Genomic DNA, 18,975 nt, shown 5'->3' with positions numbered 1-18,975 from the left:
GATGAATGAAAGCACATTTACTAAGATGAGGAATATTGGGAGAGGAGCCAGTTTGAGGAAGGGACTATCAAGAGTACATTTACTAAGAAGCTGAGATTGAGATATACTTTAGGCATCCAAAATATTAGTCATTTGGCTTTGTGAGTCTGCAATTCAGGAGATTATAATAGTAAGATATATTGGCATCAAGATGTCATATAAAGTTATGGGACTGTATAAGCAAAATTATAGATTCAATAACATGCAAAATTTCTCTCTTATATTTGGGAATATTATCTTAGATATTTCTTATTAGTATTGCAAGGAAAATCCTCTCATTTTCTCTAGGATAAAGAACAAGCCACTATACACACACGCAAGCCCCCTCCCTTGAATGACTGTCATAATAGTGAAATATGATAATGTTTTAGGGCCTCTTTTTTCTCTAATAGAAATGTTCATTTCCTGAAATGGCAATTCTGAGAAATTAAAGACATGGATGATTGAGATGAGCTTTCCATTTTTGCTCACATACTACAGTTTATGCCTCATTGGATACCTTTAATTTCCCCTCTATTCCTTTTACCAAGCTTTTGAGTGGGTCTGAAGAGAACGTGCTTTGACATGTTTAAGGCATCCTGAGACAGAATCTGTACCCGTGATCATATCTTTTCAGTGTCCACAAGGTCTCATAGTATCTTTTTCCAGCTCATCTTTCTTGCTCCCTTGCCATTTTGGACGATAAAGAACCAGCTCATAAATGTTTAACAGACAAGATAAGCTAATAAATACAGCTCGAAATATCATCCTCTTACAATAGTCAAAGAATTATCTGTCCTGGAATAATTTCTTATGCCAACCAAGAAGAGCTCTCTATGAAGCCAAACTGTTTAAGTCAAAATTAAAAATAAAATCTACATTTCAAATGAGATATTAGCAACTTTTCTGGCATTTTAATGATACATCTTGCTACTATCTCAATAACCTTTTAATTTCATACTAATGCATAAAATTATCTTTACTAATGAGTAAGGATTTACTCAAGGAAATTGGGGATATCTTAAATTATAAACTTTTGAATGGCCATTGAATTAGTCTAAATTAGAAATTTAGATTTCTAATAAGTCTCAGTGGTTCAGAATTTTTAAGCCTCTAACCCTGATGCCATCCATGTTAGCCTAGATATAGTGATTTACAAATTCTCCTTCCTTCATATGCTTTATTCATAATTGTCATAATAAATAAAAGTAAACTTTTTTTTATTATTATGGCTCTTGTTTCCTTTTCATTGAAGAATATAACTAATTAGGAGGTGGTAATTTTTTGATTAAGTGAATTTTGAAAACAATAAATATATAAATTTCTTAAATTATAGGGTTTGGATCAAATTGGCATACTATTTTGATTAAGATATTGGTGGATGGCATGATATTGAGTAATAGAAAAAGAATTGGTCCATTCCAAGCCTTATATTTTGTAACATAAATGTTTCATAAAATTTTCCCTTATATATATTTAAACATAATAACATCAGAACACTTTTCAAGATAGTTAATTAAACAATTTTAAAATATATTATTTAAGCCAATGGTTTACTTCCTTTACTATAATGTGAAAGTAGAAAACAATGTTGTTGAAATTGCTTCAGAATAGTAAAATTACAGACTTTAAGAATTAATTTGTTGTCCAAGAAAAAAGGTTTGAAAAGTTACTGTTTGTGTGTTTGTGTTAATGTGTTTCTGGATTTTGCTCTATTTTTCTGAATCTAGTTATAGTAGAGAGAAAACTTTAACCTTGGATAACAAAAAATTGTCTAACTTCAAATATAATTCATAATTGAAATTGTACCAGTGTCCTGCAGCTGCTATCCAGTTAAATGACTTTATATAACATATTGAGCAATATGGAAGGGTCAAGCATTTTATATTTAACAAACTCTGTGTAATTAAAGAGTATGTTAACATAGTTTTTTACTGTCCCTGAAAAAGACAAAAGCTCACAAGAATTGAATTCAACTGAGTTGATTTAAAATGTATAAAAATATGGTTTTTTCTAATAACAGAAGTAATAAAAACATGCTTTCATAGAACAATGTGGAAAATAAAGGAAAATAAAACAGGACAAAATTCACCTACCTCCCGCCACAATTAACATTTTAAAGTGCTTCTTAAGTATGTATAACCATAGAATATACAGTTTATATCTTGTCATTTTAATTTAGTATTCTAGCGTGAGGATTTTCCCCTGACATCAGAGTTATTTTTTTTTAAGTTGGGCAGTCATAAAGATTTAATTATATCCATATTTAAGTAACTATTGCATGATTATTGGAGATTGTGATGATAGGCCCAGTCACATAAAGTTTTTTAAGGTTCCACCAAATCAGTAGTTTAACATTAGGGGTACGCAGATAATCTAATGTTGTGAGGACTAATTTAGGCAGTAGTTTTGTTCTATGGAAGGATGTAGAACCACTCAGAGCAATTTTTCAAGAACCCAAAGAGACTTTCTTGTAACTATTCTTGTTTTTAAATAATAGTTTAAAAAGTACAGCACCCCTATTCACTGAAAAGTCTAGAGCTCAAATGGAGCACCAGTTTACAATCTATGCTTTACGGCATTTTTCTAACATCAGTATGGTATTCCAAAAGTGACTAAACAAGGATTAAACATTTAAAAACTACCTTTTTCCTGCCCCAATACAAAGCCCTAGGAACAAAGTCACTACATTTTAAGTAACTAGCAGCATTTCACTATCAATAACATAAATTTGATTCACTGATATAAATTACTAATCAGAACCATCTTTTAGTCCATTTCTACTAAAATTCCAGAATAAACTTGAAATATTTCCATATTGTTTTATAAGCTATTACGTTTCATTTCAAATATTCTACTTTTATTTAGTCTAAAGAAGACTAGTATTGGTCAATAGCAAATTTATCATGGCAAAATTTTAGTTTTAGATCACAGGTCTGGAGGAAAGTCTTGGAACTTCACTCTGTATACACTAGTGCTTTTCCTCATGAGTGTCACTCATGAAGAAAACCAATTTTACTGCTTATTTAGTAAAGGCAAATAAAAGTATACTTCTTTTTCAATTAAAAGATTACTATGTGACAACAAAGTTTGTATTTTTAGTAACATAGATTACCAACAAGGTCCTGACCTAGTAATAAAAAATTAAATAAAACCTCAAATCTAAAAACAAGGAACAGGTACAATCACACACATATTCTGACCAAACTAATCCTGAATATTTCCCAAATAAAAAAGCACAATTAGGGATCCCTGGGTGGCGCAGCGGTTTAGCGCCTGCCTTTGGCCCAGGGGCGATCCTGGAGATCCGGGATCGAATCCCACACCGGGCTCCCGGTGCATGGAGCCTGCTTCTCCCTCTGCCTGTGTCTCTGCCTCTCTCTCCCACTCTGTGTGTGACTATCATAAATAAATAAAAATATTTTAAAAACCCACTTTATTAAAAAAAAGCACAATTATTACATTCCATGTTTCAGCAAAGAGGCATTAAAGATTCATGCCATAAGTTTATTTACAAACATGTTGAGTATGTTCAATTCAAGAGTTTGATCCATTTTTCAGGGACTGCACCTCTTAAAATGTTCCTTTTCACATCTGTTTAGTGGATCAATTAAAACATCCTTATTTCTTAAGCAGTTGGTGTCTTACTATAAAAAAAGGTGCAGCAAATCCAGATCCAAAATACAAAGTCATCATAAGTAGTAGCCTCCACTTGTTTTCCACTGAAAATGGCAAATTCTTCCCGGGGCCCTCCTCATCGTGGCTCCTACGGACCACAGAGGTCGTGAACCTCCGGATGCTCTGTCCCAACATAGCGCCGCTGAAGGTCCTGCGAGAGCCGCGGCCCCCGAGAGGGCAGGGACAGCAGCACCACGCCCGCTGCCCTCCGCGACCTTGCTCCCGGCCGAAAGGGCGACATTAGAGTTATTTAAAGTTACACTATGAATGTTATACTATACACTAAAATAAGACTTTGGCATTATTCACTTGATCATTCTCCAGTTGATGTATATTTCTTACCAGTATTTCTCCTTTAATTCACCCTCTATACACCTTATATCTTATGTTAAATAGAAATCTTTTCATACCATTCCTCTCAAAATCATTTAATGATTTCCCTTCAAGTCTGAACCTCTTAGCGTGGATGCACATCTCTTCTCTGTATGAATCCAGTCAGCACTGGCCTCACACCAGGCCAAGGACTGCAACATCCAGCCATGTGGGTGGAACCCTTTTTATTCATGCCTGTAACATAGGGCTTATTATGCTCTTCCCTTTCTCTTGTTCACTTTCTTTATCTTTTTCCTCTCCTAGCTCAGTTTAGGTAAAACATCCTCTTTGAAGACTTCCTGACCACCCCCACACCAGGTCCAGTTAGATGCTTCTCTTCTAAACTCTGCTATTAGTTTGAATCACTGCTAACTTAGCATCTATCATCACCCCTTTTTAACTTCTCTGTTTAGATGGTGAGCAGCTTCTGGGATGTTTGCACATGAAATTCCTGTTTGCTTTACCCATGCAACTTAGTGCGTATATATAAATTTGTTAATTAAAATAAATTAAAACTTTTTTAAAGAATTTTTTTATTTACTAGACATTGGTACTTCTGGTCCTTTGTGTGTATTAACTTAATTTCATCTTCAAAACGAACCTTTGAGAGAGGCTCTATTATTTACCTCTTTTTAAAAAATTAGATGAAGAACCTGAAGCATAGCAAAGTTAAGTAGTTAACCTGCTTAAAGTTAGACATTTAGTAAATATCAGAGCTTTTAGTAAATATCAGAGGTTATGAGAGCAGCCCCCATAAAAAAGACCTTATGCTCTTATTCTGGACCAGATATGTGTTCTTAAAGACTACCAAGGACAAGCATAAGATTTGACTTTAGAGTAAAGCAAACAATTAAAAGAGCAAAGATACATGTTCAATGCCTCCACTTTATTTCCCAGAGTTAAAAAAAAAGAGAGAGAGAGAGAGAGAGAATAAGGAAGGGTAATAATTTGCCAGTGTTTCTTAGCTAGTTAGGGTCTTATCATTCTAATGTTCCTCATTCTAATGTTTTTTTTTCTCATTTTAATGTCTTTTCAGACAAGATTAAATGGACTTAGTACTTCTTTTCTATAAAATTAAGACAGCTGCAAAGAAAATAGAATCAAGAATCACTAAAAGAATAAAAAGAGTTATTACTCCTATTTATTGAAAGCTAAAGTTTTATAAAATATGCTAAGACTTCAGTCTAGATATATAGGCTTAATTGTGAAAAATAAATGCACCACAGTCCCTTCAGAAGAGCTGGAGTTCTAGATACATTCAAATGCAAGTCAATTGGAAATTTGTTTCTAGTCTAGACAAAAGCCTATATCTCCTCTCCACACTTAAGGTCAAGGCCTAAAATTAGATAAAGCAAATGATTTTATTTTACTTCAAATACATATGGAGAAATGTAACAATTATGTATTATTTTGCATTTCTGTGTTTGTATTGGCATGGGAATTAACTACAGGACAGAATGGGTTAACCACATCTATTTGTTTAAAGTATGGAAGTTTAGGGCAGCTCGGGTGGCTCAGCAGTTTAGCGCCGCCTTCAGCAGGGTGTGATCCTGGAGACTCAGGATGGAGTCCCATGTCAGGCTCCCTGCATGGAGCCTGCTTCTTTCTCTGCCTGTGTCTCTGCCTCTCTCTCTCTCTTTCTCTCTCTCTCTCTCCTCTCTGTGTATTCTAATGAATAAATAAATAAAATCTTAAAAAAATAAAGTATGGAAGTTTAAAGATCCCATTTATAATGGAAAATATGTTACTAAAGAATGCTTATCTGTAGAATAATCTCCCCCAAATATCTCCTTTCATAATAAGAATTGCTGGTAGAGGTGATAACATGATAGAAAAATTATAGTACAAACGTAAAAGTCAAAGGGACTTTTATCATCCAACTCCAGGTATATGATTAAATCTGTTTCTTCCTAACTCAAGCTTTTCTGCACAATTTTTCTTCCTAAGTATGACTGTAAGTCTATTTTTCTTTTCAATTCTTCTCCTTCATTTTCCTTCTTAATACAGTTCCTAAATGAAGCCAAAATATCAGGGTCCACTGAGAATAATACTTTTCAGCTTCATATTTTATAGTTAATTATGTTATGACTCATAAAAAAATTGATCCCAAAGTTCATAATTTTTCTTTTTCTAATTTGTCCTGTTCGAAAGCTGCCTTTTCACCATCTCCTCATTAATGTAAACCGATAGTGGTCCTTGTTTGAAAGCACTTCATCAGAATTAGCCTCAAGTGAGTCAGCTGACAGAAGAAATAGTAATAAATGAACATGTGTCAATGAGAAGGCTGTTGAGCAAAAGAATTTAGTTACCTTCCAGCAGAGACCACAGGATAATTTATTAAAGTGTCAGAAGCAAACCTTTAAGGTAAAAAAATAGCTGATACAAAATTCTCTGATTACCCAAAATGAATCTTTAATGTAAGTAAATGGAAAAGAACAGAATTTCAACTGTGCTGTTCACCATTCAAAATTAATTGGAAAATGGTTGGCTTGAAAATATAATACTCTATAATGAACTGATCAAAGAGTGAATAAAATTAATTCTAAGGTTTGTTTATACATAGTAGAACTACAAAAATGAATGCTAATTATCATTTCTAAGCACTTTTAATCATAAAAATTATCTTTGAAAAAAATGCATGAAATCAGCTAGATTAAAGAAAACAGCGATGCCTGAGTGGCTCAGCGGTTGAGCATCTGCCTTCGGCCCAGGGTGTGGTCCCGGGAGTCCCAGGATTGAGTACCACATTGGGCTCCCTGCATGGAGCCTGCTTCTCTCTCTGCCTATGTTTCTGCCTCTATCTTTGTGTCTCACATGAATAAATAAATAAAAAATTTTTAAAAATTAGAAAAGATAAAGGAAAACAAAGAAAAGTTCATGAAAACAAATAATGTCTTTTTATATCTCAATTTCACTAGGTCTTTGCCATTTTTTATAACCTAAATGTTAAAAAAAAAGCATCCTTAATCTAAGGCAAAGTCAAATAAAACCCTTTATCTACACTTATAAGGACATTCTGATTAAAAAGTCAGATTAAGTCTTCTCTGTGAATAGCTGATAAATTGATAAGAAATCTCTATTAACACATTATAGAGAGATTCAATTTGTGTGTGCTACATAACAGCTTTAAGAAGAAGCTAAATATTATCTGTATAATTCTATTCAGGATGAATAGTCTACTTAATAAGCTTTATTCTCACAAATTAGCAGTGAAGTAGCCCACGGATGCATAATGTAGGAATTTTATAGGGTGGTATACTAATTAGATTGAGGCTATACATGTACTACAGACTATTTGTAAGAGGAAAAAAAAAAGAAAGAAAGAATATCCATCATGCAACTGTATTTTGGGCAATGCAGAAACTGACTTCACACAAATTATTATAGCCTGTTTTTCATATCTTTGCTTATTTGTTTTCCATCTTCAGTTTGATAGTGTATGTAAAGTAACTTTAAGTCAGATCCCTTTATATTTAAATAATTTTTAATGTGTTAGTTGTGAGAGGACAAATAGTTGAGAAATGTGTGATATGTATTACAGTAAAAAATAATGTCACTTGGGTGGGGAAATAGGGATTACTTCATAGTCTCAATTACTATTACACAGATTTAATGCATGTGGAAAAGTAGCATTTTGTAAATTAAAAAGTTCCTTTCAGGATGCTTGGGTGACTCAGTGGTTGAGCCTCCACCTTTGGTTCAGGTTGTGATCCTGGGATCCTGGAATTGAGTCCAGCATCAGGCTCCCCTTGGGGAGCCTCCTTCTCCCTCTGCCTGTGTCTCTGTCTCTCTCATGAATAAATAAAAATCTTTTAAAAAATCACTTGTTTTTTCAAATAATCCATTAATCAAAGGTAAACATTTTCATATTTAAATCATGAACATTGTGAAAGATATGTGACAGCAGAACTAACATTTTTAAAAAACATTAATTTAATAAGAATTATAATGCCAATCTCAAAGGAACCCTGAACTAAACCCTGCAGAATCTTATTTTATTCCATCAGCTTTGCTTTTGGCATCTATAACCTAAGTGAAAATTCCCAGAGATGTCAATAGTCTGGAGATTCCCAAATACTGGAGAGTTAAGATGGGAAACCAAAGTCTAGATGATAAGTGCTTCAGGTTTAAAGATAGTGCATGTGTTGTTTTTTAACTTTATTTCTCTTTGCTTTCCTTTATTATAAGTCAGCCTAGACTACAGTTTTCTGGTCTGACATATAAAGAGCTTGGAAGTCATCATTCTATCCCAACAACAAATAAAAAGCTGAAAAAACTCAAAAATTAGCAATTCTTTTTAGATGGGTCAGATAAGTAAGGTTCAGCGTAAATCACTATTAGAAACACAGACAAGTGAATAGAATCAACTTCCTGGGGCAAAAACCTCCATGGGAACCAGAGACCAGGGAGGAAAACCTGAACTGTAATTAATAAGTTGCTAGAGGCTCAGTAGGGACAAGTTTGAGGGTCAAATACTCTAGGGAGATGTAGACATAGGGGAGCCCCTACACTTTTGTGAGTTTTGCATCCAGATGCTTGGCCACATTCTAAGAGTGAATATCTGAGAAAAAAACATCCTTTCATGCTGCCAGCGGAGGGAGGAAAAAGGAACAATTTGGAAATACCCCCAAGCATTCTGTTCTTCTTAACAAGGTTTTACTTAAGGAGAAACTATTTAAACAGAGCCTAATCTACAGGATTTTATCAGAGCCTAATTGACCCAGGAAAAAAAAAAAAAAACACATAACTCCATGCCAGTCTAGTCATCCAGTTCTACCTAAGAATGGAGAAAGTGGTTGAGAAGCATTTGAGAAATTCACAGTCTGAGACATAGGCTCACTGCAAGAGTGAGACCTAATCTTAGGACTATAAAATATATCACACACACATACACACACACACACACAAACATCTGCAACACTTCACCACCACATCAGTTAAGGCCTATTTATAGCAATTCCTTTACCCAGTAGATCATGTCTGGCTATCAAGTACTACCTGTGAATCCATATAGTTTATTTGAAAGTGGATTTAGATTAGTTGTAGATGTATATTGCAAACTCTTCAGCATCCACTAAAAACTGTTTTTAAAAAGGTATAATTGATGGGATCCCTGGGTGGCGCAGTGGTTTGGCGCCTGCCTTTGGCCCAGGGCGCGATCCTGGAGACCCGGGATCGAATCCCACGTCGGGCTCCCGGTACATGGAGCCTGCTTCTCCCTCTGCCTGTGTCTCTGCCTCTCTCTCTCTCTCTCTCTCTCTGTGACTATCATAAATAAAAAAATAAAAAAAAATAAAAAAGGTATAATTGATATGGTAAGAAAGAATAAAAAATTGAACCATAAAAAATGCTCAAGTAAAGCAACAAAAGTCAGAAAAAAAGAGTGGAACACAAAAATAGGAACAAAGAATTAGGGCAACAAATAAAAAACAATAAATATGGTAAATATTAATCCAACTATATCAGTAATCAATTATGAATGTCAACAACTTAAATATACCAATTAAAAGACAGAGATTGTCAGAACAAATCAAACAAGCCCAACTATATGTTTTTTACAAGAAACCGACCTTATTTTTTTTTATTTTTTTAAAGATTTTATTTATTTATTCATGAGAGACACAGAGAGAGAGAGAGAGAGAGGTAGAGACACAGGCAGAGGGAGAAGCAGCCTCCATGGAGGGAGCCCAACATGGGACTCGATCCCACATCTCCAGGATCACACCCTGGGCTGAAGGTGGCGCTAAACCACTGAGCCACTGGGACTGCCCCAAGAAATAGACTTTAAATATAAAAAAGTGTATACATTAAACGAAATGGAAGCAAGCAGATATCCCATGCTTAGCACTAGTAAAAAGGAAAGTGTGAATACCTACATTAATTTCAAGCAGAGAAGACTTTAAGGTACAGAAGTTTATCAAGAATAAAAAGGGGCATTACATAATGATAAAGGGGCCAATTCTTCAAGAGAAAATAACAGTTCTCAATGTGTGCACACCTAACAACCAAGTGTCAAACTTTAAGAAGCAAAAACTGATATAACTGCAAGAAAAAAAAAATAGATGAATTCAATATCATATTTGGATACTTTAACACCACTTTTCCCTGAAATGGATAGATCCAGCAGTCAGAAGAACAGCCAGGGCATGGTTATACCCAACACCACCAATCAACTGGATATAACTGATACCTAATAGACTATCTAAAACCAGTAGAATACATATTCTTCTCAAATTTACATGGAACATTAACCAAGATAGATTAATTTCTGGGCCATAAAACACACCTTAACAAATGTAAAAGCATATGAATCATACAGTATCTTTGTTCAGACCACAGTGGAATTAAACTAGCAAACAATAACTGAGAGACAACTGGAAAACCCCAAAATATGTGGTGATTAAACTAGATACTTCTAAATAACACATGGAACAAAGAAGAAATCTCAAGAAATATTAGAAAATATTTTGAAATAAATGAAAATAAAAACACAACTTATTAAAAGTTGTGGGATGCAGCAAATAAAGTGTTTAGAGGTAAATTTATAGCATTGAATGAATATATTATTAAAGAAGGAAGATCTAAAATCAATCCTCTAATCAATCAATTAAATCTAAATAAACAAAAGACAAATAAAGTAATGAAAAATCCAGTAGAAATCAATAAAATTTAAAATGAAATAAATAAAGAAAATAAATACAATGAAAAACTAGTCTTTGAGAAGATCAATAAAATTAAAATCCTATAAGGGCAAGAAAAAAAAGAGAACACAAATTATTAAGATCAGAAATAAAAGAGCAGACATCACTACAGACCCCATGAACATTATAAAGTATAATCAAGGAATGCTATGAACAACTCTATATCAACTAATTTGATAACCTAGATGAAACCTTCAATCCTTAAAAGATACGATTTGCCGAAATTCACATAAGAACTAAAATAGTTGGAGAAGATAAATCAGATTGGGAGAAAATATCTGCAAAAGAGACATCTGAAAAAGGACTAGTACTATCCAAAATATATAAAGAACTCTTAAAACAGAAAAGTAAGTAAAAAAAAAAAAAAAAAACCAAAAACACCCAATTGAAAAATGATTCAAAGATCTTAACAGACACCTCACCAAAAGAGATATATGGATGGCAAATAAGCATATGAAAAGATGTTTCATGTCATATTTCATCAGGGAAATGCAAACTAAAACAATAGTGAGACACCATAATGCACTTATTAGAATGTCCAAAATCCCAATGAAAATGTGGAACAATAAGGACTCTCATTCTTTGTTGGTGGGAATGCAAAATGGAACAGCCACTATGGAAAACAATTTGACAGTTTTTTACAAAATTGAATGTACTCTTACCACATGATCTAACAATTGCTCTCCTTATTTTTTTAAAGATTTTATTTATTTATTCATGAGAGACACAGAAAGAGAGAGAGAGGCAGAGACATAGGCTGAGGGAGAAGTCCCCACAAGGAGCCCTAGGTGGGACTTGATCCCCAGATATGGGGATCATGCCCTGGTCCAAAGGCAGATGCTCAACCACTGAGCGACCCAGGCATCCCTCCTTCTTATTTCTTAAAAGAGTTGAAAACTTATGTCCACACAAAACCTGCACATGGATGTTTATAGCAGTTTTATTTATAATTGTCACAGCCTGGAAGCAACCAAGATGTCTTTCAGTAGGTGAATGAAAGAGTAAACTGTTATATATCCCGAAAATGGAATATTACTCAGAACTAAAAAAAAAAAAAGATTATCAAGGCATTTAAAGACATGAAAAAATCCTAAATGTGTATTACTCTATGAAAGAAATCAATTAGAAAGTGCTACATACTGTATGATTTCACTTATATGACTTTCTAGAAGAGGAAAAACTATGAAGACAGTAAACAGATTAGGGGTTCCTAGGGGTTAGGAAATTGAGAGTGGCAAATAGTTGGAGCACAGAGGATTTTTAGGGCAGGGAAACTATGGGCTTTGGGTGATAAGGATGTGTCACTGTAGGTTCATCAGTTGCAACAAGTTTACCACTCTGATAGAGGATGCTGACAATGGGGGAGGCTATGCATGTGTGGGAGCAATGGGTTTATGGGAAAACTCTGTATCTTCCACTCAATTATGCTGTGAACCTAAAACTGCTCTAAAAAAAATATCTGTTTAAACCAATCAATTTTTAAATTATAGTTGACTCTGGCAAACTTTTAGTGACAAACCATAACTTTATTTTTTTAAACCATAACTTTCTTAAGAATATGCAAACAGGGGATCCCTGCGTGGCTCAGTGGTTTAGCGCCTGCCTTCAGCCCAGGGCGTGATCCTGTAGTCCCAGGATCAAGTCCCACATTGGGCTCCCTGCATGGAGCCTGCTTCTCCCTCTGCCTGTGTCTCAGCCTCTTTCTCTCTCTGTGTCTCTCTTGAATAAATAAATAATTTTTTAAAAAAATATACAAACAGAAAATAGTGATCCTAAAAAGCATATAAAATAGCTGTTCACTTGTGTTTTCTTGCAAATAATTTGCATCCAATTTGAATAATACATATGCAGCCCAGATGAATATCTGGAATAATATTTACTTTTTCAATACATAGTTGTGTTTTGTTTTTTGTTTTTGTTTTTTTTTTTGTCAAAAGCAAATAGTTTAGAGACAGGCAATGATACCTTCACCCTCACTTAAGAGGCCATCATAATTGAAAGTCACACTAATCAATGTCTTTGTTATCAGTTTTAACTAAAAGAATACAGGCAAATGATCTCAAGACTGAATAAGGCCAGTACCACAAAGATAGATATTCCTAGTTGTCACTGGTTAAATGGTATCAAAGCTTCTATATCCCTAATAATTTCATCTCATAATTCCATGAATATGAGTATATGGAGTGTTTTGTATCGTTCAACTTTTCTTTTATATCAAAATCACATTTATTTATTGTTCTGTTAAATTAAATACAACATACTGGATTCTTAATGCAAATTTGAAGATTTAACTCTTTTGAAAATGAAGAAGCAGATATAGACATGATCTTAGAATTCTATAGTCCTGTTTTAGTCCTTCTCTTATCTCTCTAGTATACTCATTTCTATCTCAATGCATACATTCTCTAATAATTAATGAATTAGTTGTGAGGGGTATAGTGTACATGAATGCATTTGCCTGCATTATCTTAAAAGCTTTAGTATGGATATGAAATAAGGATTTCTTGGTAGTGAAATATACTGGTTACTCAGGCATCATTGTTACACAAAAGGATAGCATTATGACTCTTGAAAAAGAAAAAAAGTAGGACAACTCATACAACCAGATACCAAAGTTTATTATAAGTAAATTTAATGTACCATTCTGTATAACTGTGGTGCAGTTATATTTCAAGGCATACTAAAAAAAATATTAGGGTAGAAAAATTTAAGTAGGCTAATAGTACAAAATTAATTAGTCACAATATATCCAACTATAAATAATGTATGTGGTATTTATGATCAACTCTTATATTCAATACTTAATATTAATTGAGCAATTATAAAAATAAATATGCTGGGGAGTTTACAAAAACAGATAAAACTCAATTCTACCTTTAAGAAGTTTCCGATTTAATTGGGAAAAATGTTAGATTATACCAGGTAAAACCACCTCGCAATTATTTTTGGCCTATAAAGTGGTGATTTCAAATGGTTCACCTAATATAACAAAAATCTCAAATAGTGTACATGGTAAAGGCACTAAGAGAAGGGTGAAGTACTATCATTATTTAAGAGGTGAGCTTGAAGGCAGAAACTTTCCAAAAGTAAAATCAGAAAGGTGAGTACACAGAGGTATACACAAGGGTGTGGAGAAAGAAATATGTTTGAGGAATGACAGTGGCATCCAGTTATATCAGAGTCAAGACCTGGACTTGTAGGATTGGATCAAAAAGGGTCGCAAGTCTTGTCAAATCAGCTTCGGTCCTAATCAGCTGGTAACTAAAAGCAATGAGCACCTCTGAGGGAGAAAGGTGGCTATATGTTTTATGGAGAATATGTGACATTTGTTGGCTGAATGAATTATGAGGGCAAAGATAGAGGTTGAGAGCAATCAAGAGATTCTTCAATAAGCTAAGGATACATAAAGAGACTCTACATTAGAATAATAGAAATGGAAAGGAAAAGACTACAGCAAGAGAAGTGCCAGGGTAGAATCAAAGTCAAATGCCATAAAGATTCCAAGTTGATAGAAATGGTGGAGAAGGTTTGGAGAGAAAAGTAAGTAGTTGAGAAGAATGTGAAATGATCTAAAGACATTCATATGAATAGGTTGTACATCTCAGATTTGGAAATGCCTCAGTAAGGTTTTTCCTTTTTTTTTATTTTAAGTATTTCTGATTCCTTTATTTTAAGATGCTAATTGACTTTTTACAATGAGAAGATATTGCATAGAAAGAGAAAAGGGAAAGATTGTATGCAGAACTCAGAGGACTTTTTAAGTAAAGGATAGAAGAATGAATACAAGAGAAAAAAGAAATGTGAGCTGAGAACTATCCCTGTGGAAGATGAGTACCTCAAAGACAAAGTCAACATTGTCAAATAGGGTTGAAATGTCAAGGGGAGACGAGGACCTCTGGATCTGGCAAATACAATGTTATTAGTGACGTACAAAAGAGAGAGTTTTTGGTCTAGGTCAAAATCAAAGCCAAATGTAAAGATATAAATGAGTCAGGGCTAGGGATAAAATTGAAGGAATTTGAAAAACTCAGTCAGCAGATGATACTAGAAAGTTTGCATAGAAGCTCCAGGGCATAAGTAAATTGAAGGCTATTTTAGAATAAAGAGACTAGAAGATTGTAGGCAAAGTGGTAGTGGGGAGTCAGAGAATAAATTTGCAGGAGTATATCTCGGGATAGGAGAAGGGAGTAATTAATAGGAAAAATTCCCTGAGGACAAATGAGAGCACACAGGATTAACTTTGGGTGGGCCAGCCTTGTCTAGTCTATTTGGAGGAAGCAGGAGGAATGAAAAAGATGGGATAAAGTTGAAGTTGTTGAGTTGAGACATTAAAAGAGAAGCTGCAGGAATCCTTAAGTATTTCTTAGCCCTGTTTCTCATACTAAGATAGGATAAAAAACTATCATTCCTCTTGGAGAAAGTTTCTGCATTGTAGTCAACCTCTGTATTTTTTGTGGAAATATTTGCTGGTGATGACTTGAGGAAAAGGTGTTCTGGGGCTTCTCCCAGACCATTTCCTGTAAATGAGTCCTATTCTGTTACTTGTAAGGTGATTCTATATGCAAGGTTTTGTACGTTGATGAAGTTTTAGTAAAACACCCCTGGCTGCCTATTTTTGCTTATTTAAAGTTGCTCTAAGATTTTATTCATATTCTTGTCTGACTTTTAGTTTTCTCAGTAAACTATATTAGATTTGTAAACATTCTTACCACCAAACTAAAACTTGGAAATGGTACAAATGTAGGATTTTCAAAAATAGATGTCAAGAAACGTTAGAAAGCAGAACTTTACATTGTTAACTATTCAAAATTTGTATGCTTGCTTTACAATGACCAAAACAACTACCAGTGGATAAAAGAGCAAGAGCTCTGGAGTGATAAAAAGCACTGGGCTTCCAAAGAAGAGCTTGAGAAAAGTAGCACAGTTTCTTAAGGCCCACCTTTGTCGTTATTGTACTTTCATTGCACATTCAAAACCACGGATTTTGTGTTTACTATGAGCCAAGTATTTTCCTTCTCACAACAAGCTTATAACATGGGGATCATTATCCCCAATTTGCAGATGGAGTCACTGGGGCTCTGAGAGAATAAGTAAGTTCCCCGAGGCCACTATAGCTACAAAATGATGAAATCAGAAGTTATCTACAGGTACATCTAATGTCAGGTTTTGTTCTTTTTCCCCCACCTAAGATTTTGTCCCTGGAAGGTGCCGCTGTTCCATTTGGAGACAGCACATACATTTTTGAAAGAAGTTTATGATTGATGTTTGCTTTGACATTTTCTAAAGGTCTTTGTAAACCTCAATGAGGATTATCAATTTTGCTGCACCTCTCTTGAGTTTTGCGCTTTGTTCCAAGTGTGGCTTAACTTCAAATACCTTGTTACCTGATGTGAACACAAGTTTTATTATCTCTGCCAGAGTGTTCACATTCAGCATAGACTTTATGGTCATGTGCTTACTATTTGACTAAACATATTCCTCAAGGTCATCTTCAGTCTACTCACTTCTTTGTTTGACTTCTCCTTAATATTTGATAAGCAATAACCAGATATATAATTTGTATATTCATCATCTGCCTAGAGTGAGTCGGACCCAAATCCATTTAAGATGGACTCAAATTAGCAACTTTCATCCATCTTGGGAAAGCAATCTGAAAGTATACCCCCATTTTCCAAAGAAAGGATTACAAATTGAAGTATTAAGTTTGGTCACAAAGTGGGTAGCTGTTCTTTTGCTCAAACTCATGTGCTTTTTTGAGATAGAAAAATCCATGGATAGTTAGTTTAAAAATGTAGATGTGCATGTTTTATACCATGAAGAAAGTTATTTAAGAAAGCATGATAATATCCAGTATGCCTAAATGTAGGTGTGAGGAATTGACAGCTCAGCAGAGATGTATGGATGAGGACCTGGAGGTGGAAATTACGTTTAAAAGAGGAAAGAAAAGGAAGATAAAAGAAAGAAAAAAAAAGAAAAGAAAGCAAAATTAAAATAGAAATAAATTAATGATTTTGATCTTCAAAAGTATCAAAGTATCAAAAATTTATGATGAGAAAAATTTTTAAAAATCAGCATGCATGTGGGATATAAGATCCAGTAGCTAGATTGTGATGCTGTCAGCTGAGGAAATAAAAAAATGGTTAACTGTATTTATTAGAATAGAGTCAGGGGCTATTCACTGAGCTGATCAGGAAAGCAATAACAAGGCCAACAAAATTAAAAATGTTAAAGGAGGCAGTTTATACCAAATTTGAGAAAAAAATTCAAAGATTAACAAAAAAGTACTACATTATACATAGAATAGTATACCAGAGCCCGGGCTGGGGAATCACAAACTACTGTATAAAGCCCAGTTTGTATTATTGTAATATGTAATCTCCTTTAATTTCAGCTTTTTAAGCAATTAAATGAGTGTTATAAAGCAGTTGCAAAGACTAAAGTATAGGTGCTTTGTGAGTGCTAATGATTAGACATTTTTATTTTTTATTATATTTTATTTTTTAATAATAAATTTATTTTTTATTGGTGTTCAATTTGCCAACATACAAATAACACCCAGTGCTCATCCCGTCAAGTGCCCCCCTCAGTGCCCATCACCCACTCACCCCCAACCCCCGCCCTCCTCCCCTTCCACCACCCCTAGTTCGTTTCCCAGAGTTAGGAGTCTTTATGTTCTGTCTCCCTTTCTGATATTTCCTACACATTTCTTCTCCCTTCCCCTCTATTCCCTTTCACTATTATTTATATTCCCCAAATGAATGAGAACATACACTGTTTGTCCTTCTCCGACTGACTTACTTCACTCAGCATAATACCCTCCAGTTCCATCCACGTCGAAGCAAATGGTGAGTATTTGTCGTTTCTAATGGCTGAGGACTATTCCATTGTATACATGAACCACATCTTCTTTATCCATTCATTTTTCCATGGACACCGAGGCTCCACACAGTTTTCCAGAATGGCTGCACCATTTCACATTCCCACCAACAGTGCAAGAGGGTTCCCTTTTCTCCACATCCTCTCCAACATTTGTGGTTTCCTGCCTTGTTAATTTTCCCCATTCTCACTGGTGTGAGGTGGGATCTCATTGTGGTTTTGATTTGTATTTCCCTGATGGCAAGTGATGCGGAGCATTTTCTCATGTGCGTGTTGGCCATGTCTATGTCTTCCTCTGTGAGATTTCTCTTCATGTCTTTTGCCCATTTCATGATTGGATTGTTTGTTTCTTTGGGGTTGAGCTTAATAAGTTCTTTATAGATCCTGGAAACTAGCCCTTTATCTGATAGGTCATTTGCAAATATCTTCTCCCATTCTGTAGGTTGTCTTTTAGTTTTGTTGACTGTATCCTTTGCTGTGCAAAAGCTTCTTATCTTGATGAAGTCCCAATAGTTCATTTTTTTCTTTTGTTTCTTTTGCCTTAATGGATGTATCTTGCAAGAAGTTACTGTGGCTGAGTTCAAAAAGGGTGTTGCCTGTGTTCTCCTCTAGGATTTTGATGGAATTTTGTCTCACATTTAGATCTTTCATCCATTTTGAGTTTATCTTTGTGTATGGTGCAAGAGAGTGGTCTAGTTTCATTCTTCTGCATGTGGATGTCCAATTTTCCCAGCACCATTTATTGAAGAGACTGTCTTTCTTCCAATGGATAGTCTTTCCTCCTTTGTCGAATATTAGTTGACCATAAAGTTGAGGGTCCACTTCTGGATTCTCTATTCTGTTCCATTGATCTATGTGTCTGTTTTTGTGCCAGTACCACACTGTCTTGATGACCACAGCTTTGTAGTACAACCTGAAATCTGGCATTGTGATGCCCCCAGCTATGGTTTTCCTTTTTAAAATTCCCCTGGCTATTCGGGGTCTTTTCTGATTCCACACAAATCTTAAAATAATTTGTTCTAACTCTCTGAAGAAAGTCCATGGTATTTTGATAGGGATTGTATTAAACGTGTAAATTGCCCTGGGTAACATTGACATTTTCACAATATTAATTCTGCCAATCCATGAGCATGGAATATTTTTCCATCTCTTTGTGTCTTCCTCAATTTCTTTCAGAAGTGTTCTGTAGTTTTTAGGGTATAGATCCTTTACCTCTTTGGTTAGGTTTATTCCTAGGTATCTTATGCTTATGGGGGCAATTGTAAATGGGATTGACTCCTTAATTTCTCTTTCTTCAGTCTCATTGTTAGTGTATAGAAATGCCACTGAC

At 34.6% G+C, this 18,975-nt stretch overlaps 1 protein-coding gene and 1 pseudogene across 1 annotated transcript in view; one reads left to right on the top strand and one right to left on the bottom strand.

The window, feature by feature from the left end:
- The window catches only part of LOC144304002 (bifunctional heparan sulfate N-deacetylase/N-sulfotransferase 4), a 285,189-nt gene that overhangs the window by 198,317 nt on the left and 67,897 nt on the right, over positions 1-18,975 (top strand). The gene's annotated exons all lie outside the window — the stretch shown is intronic.
- On the bottom strand, positions 3,489-3,914 carry LOC144304265 (cytochrome c oxidase subunit 7C, mitochondrial pseudogene; annotated as a pseudogene).

The sequence above is a fragment of the Canis aureus genome, chromosome 33 (assembly GCF_053574225.1).
Source record: "Canis aureus isolate CA01 chromosome 33, VMU_Caureus_v.1.0, whole genome shotgun sequence".
Taxonomy (NCBI): domain Eukaryota; kingdom Metazoa; phylum Chordata; class Mammalia; order Carnivora; family Canidae; genus Canis; species Canis aureus.
The sequence above is the reverse complement of the archived record's forward strand: the minus strand, read 5'-3'. Positions and strand labels throughout refer to the sequence as shown.